Raw genomic sequence first — 17,327 nt, forward strand, 5'->3', positions numbered from 1 at the left:
TTGCCGCAGCTGCTGAAAGACCGCCAGTATATGGGGTGTGTGTGTGTTCATTAGGCACAATTGAGGGGGTTGGGGGTCTAGTTGTGTGAAGATGAGTGAGAGGAGCTGGGGGTTGTGTATATATGTATGTAGTTGAAGGGAGGAGGTGGGGGATGGAGAGTGTATGCATGCATGCATGATGTGTATGAATATGTATGTGTGTCCATGAGGGTGAATGTTGGTACTGTGTGTGTGAGTGGGGGTGTGTCTGTGTGTGATTGTTTGTGTGTGGGTGCATGTGTGCGGAGGTGTTTAGGGGGTATCCAAGCGACAGGAATGCAAGTTGCTGTCATCTGGATACCTTTCCCCCAGCATTTTGTGGCAGTGAGACTGCCATGGAAATGCTGGCGGTGTCCCTAGTTGGAATACCTTGCCGGTTAACCAACTCCCACCGGGCTACAGGTGGAGACCTCCAGCCCTGAGGGCCATGGTGCAGGGGCGAGATGGGCGGGGATGCGGAGGTTTGGTCATAATGAGGGCCAAAGTCCCATATGACTCAGTCAAATGCTTACTCTGCTGGTGAAATCCGTACTCGATTGCCCGAGTAACAGAAGATAGCACCAATATCAAATAAGTTTTGAGTTGGATCACCCAAATTTCTCCAAACCATGACACCGTCAGATTATCGTGAGTTACTGGTGGAAGCAGAGCCTGTAAACTAATCACTAAGTGCTAGATTAAAATCTTAACATCAGCTGTGATTAGTAATTAATGATATTTGGTGATATGACCCACTGAGAGGTGGGTTCCTGCCCTGTTCCTGAGATAGGACAGTATTTGCAATCTATAAAGATGAGATGCTCAAGACTCTTGCTTCTATGAACAATTGCTCTATATTAGCTGCAAACATACAACCATTAGGTGATTAGTTGATACAGATGAATGGATAGTCCATCTAGTCTTGCCACTTTGCCTCCTATAAATAGTTTTTCTCAGGAATCTGCACCTACTTCCCCCACTGACATCTCCCACTACCCAACTAGTGCCACCACTGCCTGCCTGGACAATGCACAACAGAAAATTGCAGCAAGTGAGCAAAATCATCACGTTTGTTTTTCTCAAGATTGGGACTCCTTCGCCACGTGTTTGTCGCCTCCATCTGGTTGTCCATGCTCATGTGCGCCTTGGCCACACCTTGTTCACGCTTCAAGCTTCTGAAGTTCTGCGTCCAGCTGTGATTTTTGCTTGCCTTTGCCTGCTTTCGACTCGGGCCGTGTATGGGGCCTGGACCTGCTTCAAACCTGTCTCTGGCAGAGAGTAGCTTGGGACTAAGTTTTGCGGTCCCTGTGGTTGAGTCGGTCACTGCCGCAGGGGCTTGGTGACTCATGGTACAGGCCACTGGATCTGGACACTGCTAGAAGATGTTTGTCACCTTTGACTGTGAGCGGCACGGCATTGATGCTGGTGCACGGGCCTCAGGAATCTGGCTTATATCTGCAGTGCTTACAGCTTGGCCCAGACCAGGGGTGTTCAATGCTGGAATTTCAGATTGCGTGGGCGTGTTGATTCCATGGTAAAGTCTATATTGGAGTATTTTAAAAAGTGTATTACTATTGAAGTATACTCCTGACCAGTTGACCAGTTTGGGTCAGGAAATTGGCCCTGATTGGAGGTGGCGGCAGCACTGTTGCATGCTCACAGACACTGAGGCCTTCATTATAAGAATGGTGGCAAATGCCACCAACCGCCATGGCGACAGCCTCTAACATACCGTCGCCGTGGCTACCGACCATCCACCGAATTTTAACTGTAGCCTGAATTTCGCCAGAAGGCTGGTTGAATTCCATTCCAGCAACAGTCATGGTGGAGGACAGCGGTAAGGTTACGCTGCTGCCAGCAGCAGCGCCACACCAGCAGAACGCTGCCGACCATATCATGAGCCATGATACGGCCTGGTGGTGTTTTGCTGGCATACGCTGCTACTGGCTGCAGTGCCGCGTCCTGTCCCCTTCATGCGTGCATGCATGTGAAATGCGTGTAGGCATGAATGGGTGTTTGTGTACATGCATGTTATGTCGTGAGAGTGCGTGTGTGCCTGGATGTATGTTAGTGAGTGTTGCTGTGAGTGTGAATGAATGTATGCATGCGTGTCTGAATGTGGGAATGCATGTGTGTATGGGTGTGTATGTATGTGCATGTATGTGTGTATGGGTCGGCAGGGGGAGGGGAAGGGTGGGTGAGGACTCTGGGAAATGGGAGGGGAGCGGGGGAGTGAGACCCCTTTCAGTGCCAGGGAAGGAATTCCCTGGCACTGATAGTGCCTACCGCCATGGTTTTTGTGACGGTACAGAAACCATGGCGGTAGGCGGGGTCAAAATGCCATGGGCAGCCTAGTGATGGCCGCCGGGCTTGAGACTGTAGTCTCCAGCCCAGCGGTCATTACCGCTGTGGAGGTCGGTGTGTTGACAACACTGGACCTGCCTAACTTAACCAGCGACTCAACTTCCACATACCCCACAGGACCCTATGCTCAGCCCAGCTCTCTCTCGCAGATGTACCCCCGCACCTGGAAAACCAGAACAGGAGGACACTCCTTCGCCTACCTCGTCGCCACCATCTGGAATGCCCTACCCATCAACATCAGACAAACCACCTCCCTCCCTAGCTTCACAAAGAAAATGAAGACATGACTTTTTTATCCACCTCCGGTACTCGCTACACCCCCCCCAGCGTCTTGAGACCCTAACGGGTGAGTAGCTGTGCTTTATAAAACTCTGATTGATTGATTTGTTACTCTAAAATGGGCAGTTTTCCAGGGATATCCCAGCGGCACAATCATATGCGCATGGCAACCAGAGATGCCTGATAGATTACATGTTCATACAGGCATGTTTTTTTAACATCTGTTCAAGCTTTGAGGTGCAAAGTATAAGGGGCAGTGATCATTGGGCCTTAAAAATGACGTCTCATGCAGTCACATATTTAGGAGAGCGGGTGATCCTAATGGAAGTATCCTTCCCTAAACGCCTGTCAACAAGAATTAATGAGGATATAGGTCCCTACTATTGCAATAAGAAGTTACCCATGATATGAGGCCTGTTGTGGAATTGGCACAGAATATACTTAGCTGGTATTCTGTAACCATCTCAGAGGCAGTCAAACGGCTGACACCCCTAGTTAGCCTATGTAAATCTGTAGTGAAAACAGTAAGGTTCTTTGGGCAAAGCAGCCCTAGTTTGATAATGAGTGCCCACAGCCAGAAAGAAGTTGGGGTAAGCAGTAAGGGTGAAGGTCTTCTCAGGTGGAAAAATGGGGAAAGAAGACCATAAAATATAAGTAAGGAGTATGGAATGCTGATTAGGACTAAGAAAAATTCTTTTTATAAGTCTATCACACTTCAGGATAAAGAAGACATGAAAACATTTTGGCAGCTAGGTCAGAGAGGGTGCACAAGTTCTGCTCCCCTGGTAAAGTGCACAGTCCCAGAAAATAGTTGAGTTGCTTACCTAAGTAATATCTTTAACGAAAGAGTGGTAATCATGAATGAAACATGCCCCCCCCCCGGAAAGGTGCTATCATTAAACCAAAACACAAAAAAGAAGACAAATGAACAAGTAATTTCCGCTTGATGAGCCCGCTTGATGTGGGTGTAAACCTGTACTTAAAGGTCATACTTATCTCCTGAAAGAACTGGATTGAGGGTAATGATATTGTCCCCATGGAACAATGAGCCTTTAAGCAAGGGCATTGAAAGCTTGATCACTGTTTTAGCTTGTGGGCACTGGGGTAAAAGGAGATTGAATTGACAAGGAATTTGTATTGCTGTTTTGTTGATTTTAGCTTTGAGTTTGATTTAGTTGATTGTAGTATGTTGTGGGATAAGCTGCAGCAACTTTCTATCCCTTCCTGCTTATTAGCAATACTTCAGGAACTCCATTTGCCGAATTGGGCCCAAGTGGAGCTTAATTTAAATGGGGCACTAGTGAAGAAAATCTGCTTAGGTAACGGGCTGAGTAAGGGATGTGTCCTAGCCACTGCATTGTTTTCTCTTTTCCTAACAGATCTCCCTTGCATCCCCAATGACACCAATTCCTTCTTGTTAAAAATGGATGGCAGACACATTTCATGCCTCCTCTACTCAGATGATTTGGCCATTCTGGATTTGACCCACGTGGGCCTTCAGAGGAAAATGCATAGATGTAGATAGTCATTCTGACTTTGGCGGTCTTTTCATTAGACTGCCAAAGTCACGAGCGCCAGAAGACTGCCAGTGCACGCAGTCTTCCGACCACCATATTATGAGTACTGAAGGATTTCCACCACAATTTGGGTGGAAATACTCCCGTAGTTGTGCTGGCGGTCAGAGGCGCAGGGGCGGTTCCACCACTGGTCCTACCCCGCCAGTAGGACACTGCCCACCGTATTACAACCTGTGATATGGCCTGGCAATATCCTGTATCCTGATGCCAGGGCGCTGTTGGTGGTGAGAGCACCAGGGTCAGTCCCCTCAGGGAGGAGCACCTCGTCAGACGCAAGGGGACGGGGTGGGCTGTGTGAATGGATGTGTGTGAGTGTGTGCATGCGTGTAATGAATGGGGGTGGGAGGGGAGTAGGTGTGTGTGTGTGTGTCTGTATGTAAATGTGGTGATGGTGATGCATGTGTGGGTGAATGGGAATGCTTGTAGACAGGGGTGGGGGTTGTGTGTATATGTATGATGAGAAAAGGAGGAGGTGGGAAATGGAGTGTGTGTGGTTGTCAATGTGGGTGAATGTACTGAGTGAGTATGTGAGTGGGGGTGTGGTGCGTGAGAGAGTCTATGTGTGTATGGACTTGGGGTTTGTTGCTTGTGTGTGCACGTGAGTGTAAGGGTGTTGTGAGTGTGAGTGAGTGAGTGGAGGGTGTGTGTGTCTGTGGGTTCATGCATTTATGCGTGTGGGTGGTATGGGGTAAGTACAGGGATCGGGTGGGGGTAAGTACGGGGATCAGTGGGTGTGGGTAAGTACAGGGATCGGTGTGGAGGGGTCACTACTGGGATATGGGTTGGGGGTTATTGGGGTTTCGGGAGGTAGAGGTGGGAATGTTGTATGGGAAGGGGTGGGGGGCTCTTGGGTAGATGGTGTGGGGGTGGGAGAGTCATCTACCAGTAACAGGAATGCAAATTCCTGTCGCCAGTAGCCTTTCCACCAGAGATTACGTGGTGGTGCTACCGCTGGCAGTATTGGGTGGACTGCCGGGTCGGAGATGCTCATCTCCAGCCCAGCGGGTCCAACCACCCTGCCGGTTGGAATGGGTAAGTGGCAGTCTGGCACAGGCCAAACTGACACACTCGTATTCTGGCCGTCTTTACCGCCAGCCCATTGATGGAGAAGACCACCACCGCGGCATGGTTGGAATGACCACCTTATTGTCTATTGTGAGTCGAATAACCTGAAGGTTGATATGGAAAAAACAAAAAATATTCCTTTAGGGAAAAACATTAAATCGTAAAACTGGCTGTTGGGCAATAAGAGGGAGTAGTGAAGGTTACTTTTTATAAACATTTAGGAATGGTATTCACTAAAAAACTGAACTTGGCTCTACATAAAGAAACAGTGGAGATTTGGCCAGTCACAACGTTAGGAGGTCTGGTATGTTTTAAGAATTCTTTTGGTGGTCCCCCATGGGCTCCACTTTTAACTTTCTATAATGAAATGGGGCCCTGCCCATTCCTTCCTGGTGCTGTGCTACTGGCCGTAGGTTCTGAGAAAATCTGGTGAAGGGGGGGGGGGGGGGCAAATGCTTGAAAAAGTTGTTTGGTCTGCCCAAAAGTGTGACAGGCCTGGTGATAAGATTGGAAGGGGACTTGCAGGCCTGGAATTTCCTGACCTATAAATCCACCCTGAGAATCTGAGTCAAATTTTGGACCTCAGAGGTGAAAAAGGTATCGCTGTTCTGTGCAAAGGAAATTTGTGACTAGTGAGTTAAGATGAGAGGTGCAGGCTAGCTTTAGACTAAGAAAAATTGCTTCAGCCTTACAATTGGGAAATGTTTAACTGGCAGAGGCATCCTACCTCTCTAGACGTGAACTGATAAGGGCCTGCAAAAGAGAGTTGAGGAGTTCTGACCTTGGGTATGTAAAGAGTAAACCCTCAGCAAGTTATCTGATGTAATCATGGGATAATCGGAGGGTCTTTCCATATATAGCTATGTTGACTAATGTCCAGTGAAACTTATTGCTTTTAAAATTTCAGGTGGCTCTGAATATACAATATTTAAGACAAGAGAAGTTTAATGCACTTCTGAATGCTGAGATTAACTGTTCATGTGGTCTAGGTTTTAAAATAGTTAATGATCATCTTTTATTAGACTGCTTGCACTTTTATTGGACTCTCTGTGTGTCTTAAGAACCACTTTTGATCATATATAGCATCTCTCATTGAACTGAAGTACTTGCACTTTTGACTAATATGGACTTTTTGGACGTTGCATGTGTCTTATCAAAGTTCTTAAAATCAAGTTTCGATTAGAAATATTGTGGCCACAAAACATGGCCTAAGGTTGTATACAATGTATGGGTGTTAGAGGCACTATACAGAGTTACTAGGAGGATTTGCAAGTTGGGCAGTTCAGTTTAAAGGGTTTTTAGGGTAGTGGGAGGTTTTGGAGTGGAGGGAATGGAGAGGGATGGGGATGTATCATTATATCTCCAGGAATTTATTTATTATTGTTTTAAAGACTTCTGTTTAAACATAAATAAACTTGAACTCAAGTTTTATTCAAGGCTAATGGGGACGTTTTCACTCACAGAGATATTTTTTGTAAACATTAGGTCAGTTCATGCATTTTATAACTGAATTTCCACTTAAATTTGCCAAAAAGCCATTGGTCCTGAAAGTGCACTAATAAAATATTTCATTACTTTCTTGGTCTGATTTGGTGGGAGTGCAAAGGCGGGGTCATGTGGTTCAAATAAAATATTAAGGGCCAGATGTATGAAGAAATGGCGTTGCGAATCGCAAATAGAGATTTTTAAGAAATCGCTATTTCCGAGTCGCAATAGGCCATGTACCATAATTCGGATTGCGATTCGGAATTAGCGATTTCTTAAAAATCGCCATTTGTGAGGCCCAACTACCGAATCGCAATTTGCATTTTCGCAAATTGCGATTCAGTAATTGAAAATCGCAAATTGCGAGAAATTTCGAGAAAGCACACCTGGAGGAGCCTGATGACATTACAAGCAGGAAGTGAGTCATCCCAGGCAGTTTCAGGTGCCACACCCAAACCAGCATCCAGAGAGAGCAGCCCAGCCACACTGAGCAACACTCTGAAGGAGGCAGCACACCTGAACAACGATGGACACCTCAGCCCAAGGAAAGGAGAAGGGAGAAAGAAAGCAGAAGCTCAAATTTAGCGAGCAAGAGCTGGAGGTGCTGACAGAGGAGGTGGTCAGGAGCCATGACCGCCTTTTTGGTAAAAGCTCACTCCAGGTGCTGGAGAGTGAGAAAAGGAGACTATGGGCAAATATACAAACTAAGATCTGCGCTATTGGAGTGGCACAGTGCTCAGTCGACGAAATTAAGATGAGATGGTATGACCTGCGGTCCCGATCAAAGGAGAGGGTGGCAAGAAGACTGCAGGAGGCCAGGAGCACAGGAGGCGGTCCACCTACAGAGGCGCCATCCACCCTATTAGAGGACCTAGTGGAGTCCACACTCCTCCCTGAAGCAGTGAGTGGGGTCACATAGATAGACACCTCCGGCACACCAAGTACCAGCAAAGGTAAGTGCAATATTGATTTGTAACCCCATATGTGTATGCACAAAAGCCCCTTAGGAATTAGCAAGTAATGTAAAACATTGTGAGAAGAAGTCCATTCCACATCTTAGAAGCAGCACAACAATGCTTTATGGGAGTGGCAGTCCACAACCCAGAGCTAAAAGTAGCACATACAATTTAATTAAGTAGTGCGACACCCAGAGGAACACCCACAACACAGTGAATAGAAGCACCTGTACCTTTAGTACCATTGTGTGCGTTTACTTGCAACAAACATAACTGACATGCTGCATATTGTCGTTGCAGGTGGGACAGGCCTAGCAGCCACAGCATGTGCCAGCGTAGGGTATACTGACACCCATCCAGCCTCAGACTCAAACACGAGTGGGTCTAACACTATTGCGCCACTCCGACGCAGGCCCAGGGCACTGCCACTGCCAGAGCTCAGCCAGGACTCGGTTGAGCAGCAGGAAGGGCCACATACACCATCCTCAACTGGCAGGCGCACCCAGATGCAGGAGGCCAGTTTTCAGCAGACCACAGCACCCCGCAGGATGGCGGCAAATGCCGGTGCACAGGCGAATGAGGCAGGTGAGGGTCCCTCCTTCTTTGGTGGGCTGGAAGCAGCTATGTTGCAGCAGCAGCGCCTACAGAACAAAAAGATCACTAGTTTACAGAAACAAATGCAGCAACATAATGCCAACATGGGGGGCCTCCATCGCCAGCTGGAGTTCCTGAATGCGAATATAGAACAGCTGCCTGAGGGACAGGTGCAGGCATCGCAGGACACAAGGGAGCTCACTTCTGCTGTGCGGGAACTATGCCAGGAGTTGCGCCATGACAGGGTGAGCCACCTCAGACAGGAGCGACGGTTCATGAACATGTTTGGGAGATTCTGTCGCTCTGTCAACAGGCTAGCTACTTCAACCTCACTGATTGCATGTTGTGTAGTGGCTGCACAGGTGGAGGCAGCACACAGCAGCAAGGATTTGATTGACAATATCATGGGACAGAGGCAGCCACACCTAGTGAGCTTGGACTGGGGGACACGGAGGACACTTCAAGCCTCAGCAGCCTAGCTGTACCCGCAATGGACACCAGACGGCGCAGTGCCTGCACAGCACTGCCATTGAGGCGGACAATCGAGGTGCCAGTGAGGCAACTGGGCACCCGAGTGGTGTGCGTGGCCGCCAGAAGTAACTGTAGCGGCCAGAGGGCTAATGAGTACACTATAAAGTAATAGTGCATTACTCTGAACTTCTACTGTTTATATTTTTTAACACACTTTTGTTGCTATTCATTGGAATAACATTACCTGACATTAAGGTAACACATTTATTTCACTTCAGGTACATTTGTCAGTGCATTTGTCTTATTCATACTTACATCTGAAATGGTTGTGTATGATGTCACGCCTTTGCCTTCCCTGTGCTGCACTGGTCCTGTCTGCTGGCTGTAGGGGTGTTATGGGATCATCATCGTCATCAGATTCAGTATCACATATTTCTACAGGTATGCCCCTGGTGGTAGCTATATTGTGCAAGATTGCACAATTAGCCACTATTCTACATGTGGTCTCTGGGCTGTACTGTAGTGCCCCTCCACTTTTGTGGAGGCACCGGAAGCAACTCTTCAGCAGTCCAAAGGTGCGCTCCACCACGATGCGGGTCGCCCTGTGTGCTGCATTGTATCTCCGTTCAGCAGGTGTTGCAGGATTGAGGTAGGGCGTCATCATGTAGGTGTGCACTGCGCAGGCACTGTCTCCTGGAAGGGACAGAGGGGATATTGAGTAACTGAGCCATCTGACATCAGCACGCCATCAATGCAGCATTGTATAGAGGGACAATACCTAGTAGATATCCTTCTCCAAACTCCCCAGCTAGCAGTCTTGTGTGAATGCCGCTATGGCGAAAGATGTACGAATCATGTGTGCTCCCTGAGTACCTGGCCACAAGATCAGTAATGATGTAGGAGGCATTGCAAATCACCTGTATATACATTTAATGTTGGTATTTACGGTTGCGGTACACATACTCTGTGGCTGATGGTGGACAGATTGCAACATGTGTCCCATCTATGGCATCTAGGACGTGGGGGAACTGTGCTATCTAGTAATAATCTATTTTTGTCTGCTGTATATCCTGTGGGGTGTGGGGTAATCTGATGTACTGGTGTATCCTGCTCAGCATGGCGTTAATAAATGCATTGACAAATCTAGAGAGGGCACTCTGTGATACCCCTCCAGCTGCTGCCATGACCCCTTGATAGCTCCCTGAGGCGAGTAGGTGGAGGAAGCATAGTACCTGCACATGGGTGGGTATGCTGTGAGTCCTTTGTGTTCTGCCCTGCACTATGGGTTGTAGCTCAGCTATCAGATCAAGTATCATGGCTGAGTTCAACCTATACCTCTCAAATATTTCCTCCTCTGTCTGGTTAAAAAGTGTAATGCGCACTCTGAAAATGCGCTCCTGTCTCCTCCTCCCTCTCCTCAAACCTGCCAAGATCCTCATCCTTCTCGCCATGACGTAGAGTGCAGCCATTGTGGAAAATATTCTGAGGCATTCTGGGCCTCTTTATATAGGTTGCACCTGGTTACCACCTGGTTTCACTTAGTGGTATTTTGCATGTGCAAAATGCCATTCTGCGAAAAATCGCAATTTGCGATTTTTTGATGCATCTCTTTGCGACTTGGATTTTGCGAATCACATTTTGCGCCTCGCAATTTCCTACTGGAAATACCGAATCGCAAAATGCGACTCGCAAAACCAGATCGCAACGCAAAAAATCGCAATTTTTGCGATTTCTTATTTTTGGTATGCGAATGCCTTTCATGTTTCGCAGACCACATTTTTGCATTTGCAAAAGGCCGAATTTTGCGATTCACACTGTTTGCGAATGCAAAAAAGTTTCATACTTCTGGCCCTAAATGTGTACTTTGAACTCTGTGGGCTTTGACCCCTAAAACATGTTGACTTGGCTAATACCTAAATGGCAAATTTAACTTCCATATAAGTCAATAGTATATGGTTTTAAAAATAGATCCATGTCATTGAAAGTTAAATGTCACTTATGAGCTACTGTACCACCCTCTGTTGTGACTAGGCAGATATGCCTTCAGACCTACCCTTTCAGCCTAACATATTATAAAACATGTTTTGGTCCCTCTGGAGGAAGGATATGAATAAACCTCCACGACAGTGGTTGTACCATAAATAATTTTCTGTACTGATGAGTTTTGTGAGTAATATATCACGTTTATTAGAAACTACCTCATTGCCTACCCCTTAGTAGGTCTTGCAGCCTTATTTGTATTTGATCTGAGCTCCCTGCCAGTGAGCCTGAAATCATGCCTGGGACCCAGTCTACTGTAAACATCACTTTGCACTTTTTGGTGCTAATTTTCTTAAAACTTTAAAGCTTAATATTTGAGATTCCCCTCATTGTAGTTTTGCCATTTTTATATTGTTTTACACAATAAATTGTTCTCTTTTTTATAAAATGGCATAGGATTTTTATTCTATTGTGTTTTCAATTTTCTATTTGTATTGGTAATTCTAAATGCTTTATGCATGTTTTTATTTTAAGCCTGTCTGCTTTGGGCCATAGATAATAAGGGTTGAGCTCAGTTTTACATTACTGAAACCTTTAACTGGACCCAACAAGGAAGTGGCCTTATCATTGTGGTTGACTACTACCAAACACAATCAGTAATTCACTTTCTTGGCCAGCATTGCCCTAAGCTACTTCTGACTCGGAACTCTACTTAAGTATATGAATCATGGACTACTGTAGAGCCCTCTAATTATAGCAGGCAGCATAATAAACACAACATCAATTCTGGCAGTCCATGCTTTGAAGGAATGTGCTAAACCATTTCAGTGCATTTCCATATATCCCAAACAAAGCTTTTAGTCTAGTTGAGAATGCATTGAGCTGAGAAGAACTTCAGGAGAACCAGAGCTCCTTCCTGTCATTCATGAAATATGATGAGGAGCTCCTCCCTGACATTATCCAGAGGACACTATGGTGGTCATTACGACCCTGGCGGTCAGAGACCGCCAGGGGTAATGTGGCGTCCGTACCGCCAACAGGCTGGCGGTACGGAGGCCCTTATTACGACTGCGGCGGTAGCACCGCGGTCGCACCGCCGGGGCCGGCGGTTTACCGCCGTTTTAGCCCCGGCGGTGATAATCCTCCAGGGCAGCGCTGCCCTGGGGATTATGACCCCCCTACCGCCAGCCTGGTTCTGGCGGTTTGCACCGCCAGGAAGAGGCTGGCGGTAAGGGGTGTCCTGGGGCCCCTGGGGGCCCCTGCACTGCCCATGCCACTGGCATGGGCAGTGCAGGGGCCCCCTAACAGGGCCCCGGCCAGCTTTTCAATGTCTGCATAGCAGACAGTGAAAAGCACGACGGGTGCAACTGCACCCGTCGCACGGCCGCAACCCCGCCGGCTCCATTAGGGGCCGGCTCCTATGTTGCGGCCTCATTCCTGCTGGGCCGGCGGGCGCAAACTTGGTTTGCGCCCGCCGGCCCAGCAGGAATGTCATAATGGGGGCCGCGTGAGTGCGGCCGCATTGGCGGCTGCACGGCGGTTACCGCCTGGCGGGCGGCGGTAGCCGCCCACCAAGTTCGTAATGACCCCCTATGTTCCTCTTGAAGATTAGAACCCTGATTGAAACGAGAAACAGATGACTTTGTTTAGTTTAATCCTACAGGTGGATCATTATTATTCTTTCCAGAATCTTTTTGGGAATAGAGCAGAATAAAAATATTCCCATAATTTGCCACATTACAGCATCTGACAAAAGTTAATTTAAAATTGGAGAAAGTATTGAATGCTTCAGTTGACTGGGGACCAGGCTCACAGAACGGAAAGGCTTTTCACAGTAGCTATGTCAGGTTTTTAGGAGCAGACGACTTACTTCATGCAAGATGGAGGACAGTGTTCTACAGGCAGATCAGACTCTTTTTGATTTATGGGGTTAGCTTTGCAAGATCCTCTCTTAGAACTGGTTAAAATGATTGCAGTGTATCATGGGGGATTGATGGAAGTTTACTACTGGAAAACTGAGTTTAAAATATCGAAATACAAAAATATTGTGATGAGAAAATCGACACACGACTGTCTGTGAGCTATCAAAATTTAGTGAAAATAGCTACGTTTAGGCTTCCTAAGGATATCTTCAACATATATGTAAGTCATCAAAGTAGACAGATGGTAAGTTATGCTTAGAAGATCTACACTTACCAGTATATACTTACCTTAGCAATGTTCTGTATAACCACATTTTCCCTATAATACTTTTGTATTTCAATATTTTTGTATTTGATATTCTGAAGAACAACCTTGGTGCATACCAAGATGATTAAGTATTCTTTAATAAGGTTGTTTTTTTAATTTAAAAAAGTAACAGTTTTTTTTAGAGTTTTGGAACTTAATATGGGGTGGTTTTAGTTCTTCTGGCTAACACAGTTTGTGACAAATTGTAGAAGTCTTACTTTTGTGTGGGCTGTGATGGTTTTAATGCAATGTAAAAGCTTGGCTTTTTGGGTTGCCTTATGGCAATTTCTCCTCGTCTTGTAAGATGTTAAAACAGTATCAGACAGATGCATACCAATGATGTTTGAGGATTTACCATTCTCTGTTCAGAAATGGGAATTCACAAGGAACCATTGGTTGGTTCATTTGAGGTCTGAATTTGAGTGGGCAAGTAATAGCTTGAATAGGACCATACAGTGTAAGGTTTATAAGTATAACACAACAAGTATGAAATGTCACATGAATGTATGTGTGTGTTTGTTTATGTGTGTGTGCTTGGACATGTATGAGAGTGCCTTTGTATGGTTGTCTGTGCCTGGGTGTGTGTTTGTGTGTGTGAATGTGTAAGTGACAGAGCAGGTATGCTGTCTTAAAAAACTTTATTCAAAATTGTTTTCTGACTGCTTTGACTTTATTTTACCAGGCACATTTTGCAGCATGCATTCTTTACAGCCCTACAAATGCCACACCTCCATCTTGCTGAGAATGGGTAGAGAGTGGAAGATCTGGTGATCTTGACAAGATTCAGCTATGATAAAATGTATCAGACAGAATTCACCCAAGGCTCCAGGGAAGTGGCAATCATGCTCCACAAATCACTGTCAATGGTGGTCTCTCTGGTTTCCTGTGACACACGGGGAGATATATACTATTAGAGGGTTCAATAGATGGAACTTCCTATATGTTACTAGGTGCATTCATTCCCCCACAAATGGCCACACCAACACTAACAACACTTAGAGATCTCATGCTATCCCTGTCCTTTAGCAGGACAATTATAGATGGGTGAACTTTAATGACATTCGGTGCCCCTAGGATTCCCTATGGGCTCCTGAGAACAGCTCCACTTGGAGCATTGATCAACTGGGCCTTATGCCTAGGGTTACACAATGTCTGAAGGCTGTGGAATCCTGAAGCTAGGGAATAGAGACACGCCTCGTCAGCCCAGAGCACATTATCTCATATTGATTCCCCCCCCACCTAACCTCCTGCATTCACAAGGCATCCATATTTTTACGAGGGATATTCGGACCATGCTCCTGTCACGGTTCACATTGGGGACAGAGGGAGGGAGAGAAGCAAATATGGCACCTCAATGCCTAGTTTCTTTCGAATCAATAATTCATCCAAATACTGGAAGCCCAATTGAAGGTTTTACTAAGCTCCCACCAGGGGACAGTGGACTCACTCAGGACACTGTGGGAGCCCTGTAAAGCCACTAAGCAAGGGGAGATGCAATCCTATGTTAGGGGCCAATCCATGAAACATGTGCCCGAATTTCAGAACTGGAAACATCTATACTGCAGTAGAGAACACATACAAAGGTGGTTTGGCCATGGCTAACATCCATCTTTACTAGAGGGCCCATATACCTTAAAGGTGAATGAATGGATACACCGTTGATGGGAGGGACGTGCCTTTAGAGTAGATGTCCCACTGATCACCTTGTACACCATTGTAGGTATGCTGTATGAGACACCCGTCCCAGAGGCACTTCCAGAGATCAACAGGTTATTATTCCAGGGCTGGAGGTTCGCATTATGCTGGGATTACTGAGTGGCACTAAAAGCCACACTCTGGACAAGTAGATGGCTGGACTCGGTGGCACAGCTTAAAGTTTTATGGGGAAGGGACTGGATAGCCATGCTGTGGCTGGATGATGTCTGGGAGCGTGCCCACATGAAATCCTTTCTTGCATTTCAAGCAAAATTTGCCTTATGTAAATGCCAGATGTTATTACTATCTCTAGCTCAAACACGCCCTGTTGGGGTACCAAAATGTAATCACCACATCACCGGGTTACAACTAATTGGAAGCACAACTACTCCTGCACCTACTGGGCAAGGGAATCATAAAGCAAGTATATAGGACCTTGATCAATCTCTCCCCCTGCACATTATTGAATCTGAAAGCATGAGGAGAGGAATGGCTGAGCCCCCTGGAGGAGATAGAATGGAGAGAGGCATCCATGACGCTGCATACCCTCGCCATATGGCCCCAATTACTCCTCATTCGAGTGAACTATCTACACTGCACACACCTTACAATCCAGCGACTGTGGAAAAGCTCAGAGAATACTGGAACCCATCTGCACTAGATGCAGGGAAGGGTTGGGAGAATTTTTTCACATGCTGTGGGGATGCTCAGCCATCCATCACAGTCGCTTAAAATATTTACGATACTCTGGGAGGTGTAGAGTCAGACAATTGAGGAAATTGGTCTGCTTTGTATTTAGGACGACCAGGGGACCCAAGTGGTGAAAGCACTTTGGCAGGACTGGGCACACTACTGGTGAAAAGAGGTGTTGCAAAATATTGAAAGACATCAGAAGCCCCATTGTTAAGGGGATGGAGGGCAGATATGAACCTTGGTGACAAATAAGAAGAACCCTTTTATATAGCTCATGGATGTCCCAAATAACACTGCAAGATGAGGGGGTAATGGTGGGTGTATTATGACTTGGACGATGAAGCACCTAAATTGGAAAGGAGGGGAACAAATGGACACAGGGAATACTGTATTTGACTCCTGGGGGCTCCCTGTAAGGGACCAACGTGTGTGTGCATTATGTCTGCCTTTATTAATTAAAAAAAAAAAAAGGAACATTTTCTTCAAAAATTGACATTCAAGGCAGCCCCCTGGTAAAGAATGTAATCGTGGCACATTGTAGCCATTCATGGTCTGGCCCCAAAATATTAGTGGTAATTTCTGACATGGCTTGCTGTTGATCTCCACTGATACACTGCCGGACATGCCGTAAATGGCGAGAATTCTTGGTAAAGTATGACCTCCGTAGCATGATGGTGTCCACCCCTGATGACAATGGCGATATTATCTGACATAATGTCAATAGACTTTTCAAGTAATGGCTCTTCGCGTAATTCTCGTCCTCGCATAATGGTACATTTTTAAATAATGAACATCCATAGCGAAATAGGTACAAGACAGATCTAATCTAGTGAATACTTGATAAAGATGATAAATGAAAAAAAAACTGTATTTCAGAATATTTCCATGAACAGATAAGCTTTTATTTCATACGATGGAGCTAATGTATCTAAAACAAAATACTTGCATTCTATAGCAAAATAGGCCTGCTTTCGTAAAGTCGCTGGCTAGTGTTTGGGGAGAAATCTCTTGTATTTCCTATAATATATTTAAAGTTGTTGTTTGAGTGACAATCGCCACTGCGGCCAGCAACACTAGTCTGTGCAACAGCAATAATGGCAGCTTCGAAACACGGCCCTCCGATACTACACTGATCAATAGCCTCAGGATCGGCCGAACCTGTGGTGGCTCCAATGGCATGGACTGATCAACCAGGGAATGCAAAATCCTTGCCAGTACAAAAGAGTGGGGAGATCCCAATAACACTCCAAGATGTATCTCTTTTGCAGCAGGAGGAGACGTGCAGCAATTACCTGGATAACTATATTGAGTAACTGTGGCCAGTTTGATTGATGCAGGCACTCCTTATGCCCCACCCACATTCTAGTACACACTACAAGATATAAAATGAGCAAATTCATGGCATGTGTACGTGTGCCAAACGAACTGGATCCACCATGAAGAGTCCATAACTAGGAAACAGTGATGGACAATACGTAGTCGAGCCCTAACCATAGAAGTGCGATGGCTGCTGGGATGACCTGTGCACTGGTCATCAATGCATCAGCCTCTCAGCAGTAGGGACTGCAGTGCATGCACACCATGAAGGTACCATTCATGGATGAAGCCGAGGTGTCATTCATGCTGGCATGAAAAGGAAGGGGCTGAAAAGAATATTCTCTTTAGATCTCAATAATTGCAAAATGCCACCAAATGCGCTTTCTTCATTTTAGGATTTGGAATATTAAACAGGGCTAATTTGCATGACTTTTACCTCTTTTAAACTGCAGTTAAATGAAATCCTTCTTGAAGACCTCATTAAAAGACTTCGCATATTTTTTTCACAAGTGCAAGTTTAAAAAGTTCTGAGAAGACTGCGACAGAAATCTGCTTAGCAAAGAGTTGCTGTGTGAAAAAGCCGCTGCTCAGCCTTATCTCGAGC

This window comes from Pleurodeles waltl, chromosome 2_2, assembly GCF_031143425.1.
Source record: "Pleurodeles waltl isolate 20211129_DDA chromosome 2_2, aPleWal1.hap1.20221129, whole genome shotgun sequence".
NCBI lineage: Eukaryota > Metazoa > Chordata > Amphibia > Caudata > Salamandridae > Pleurodeles > Pleurodeles waltl.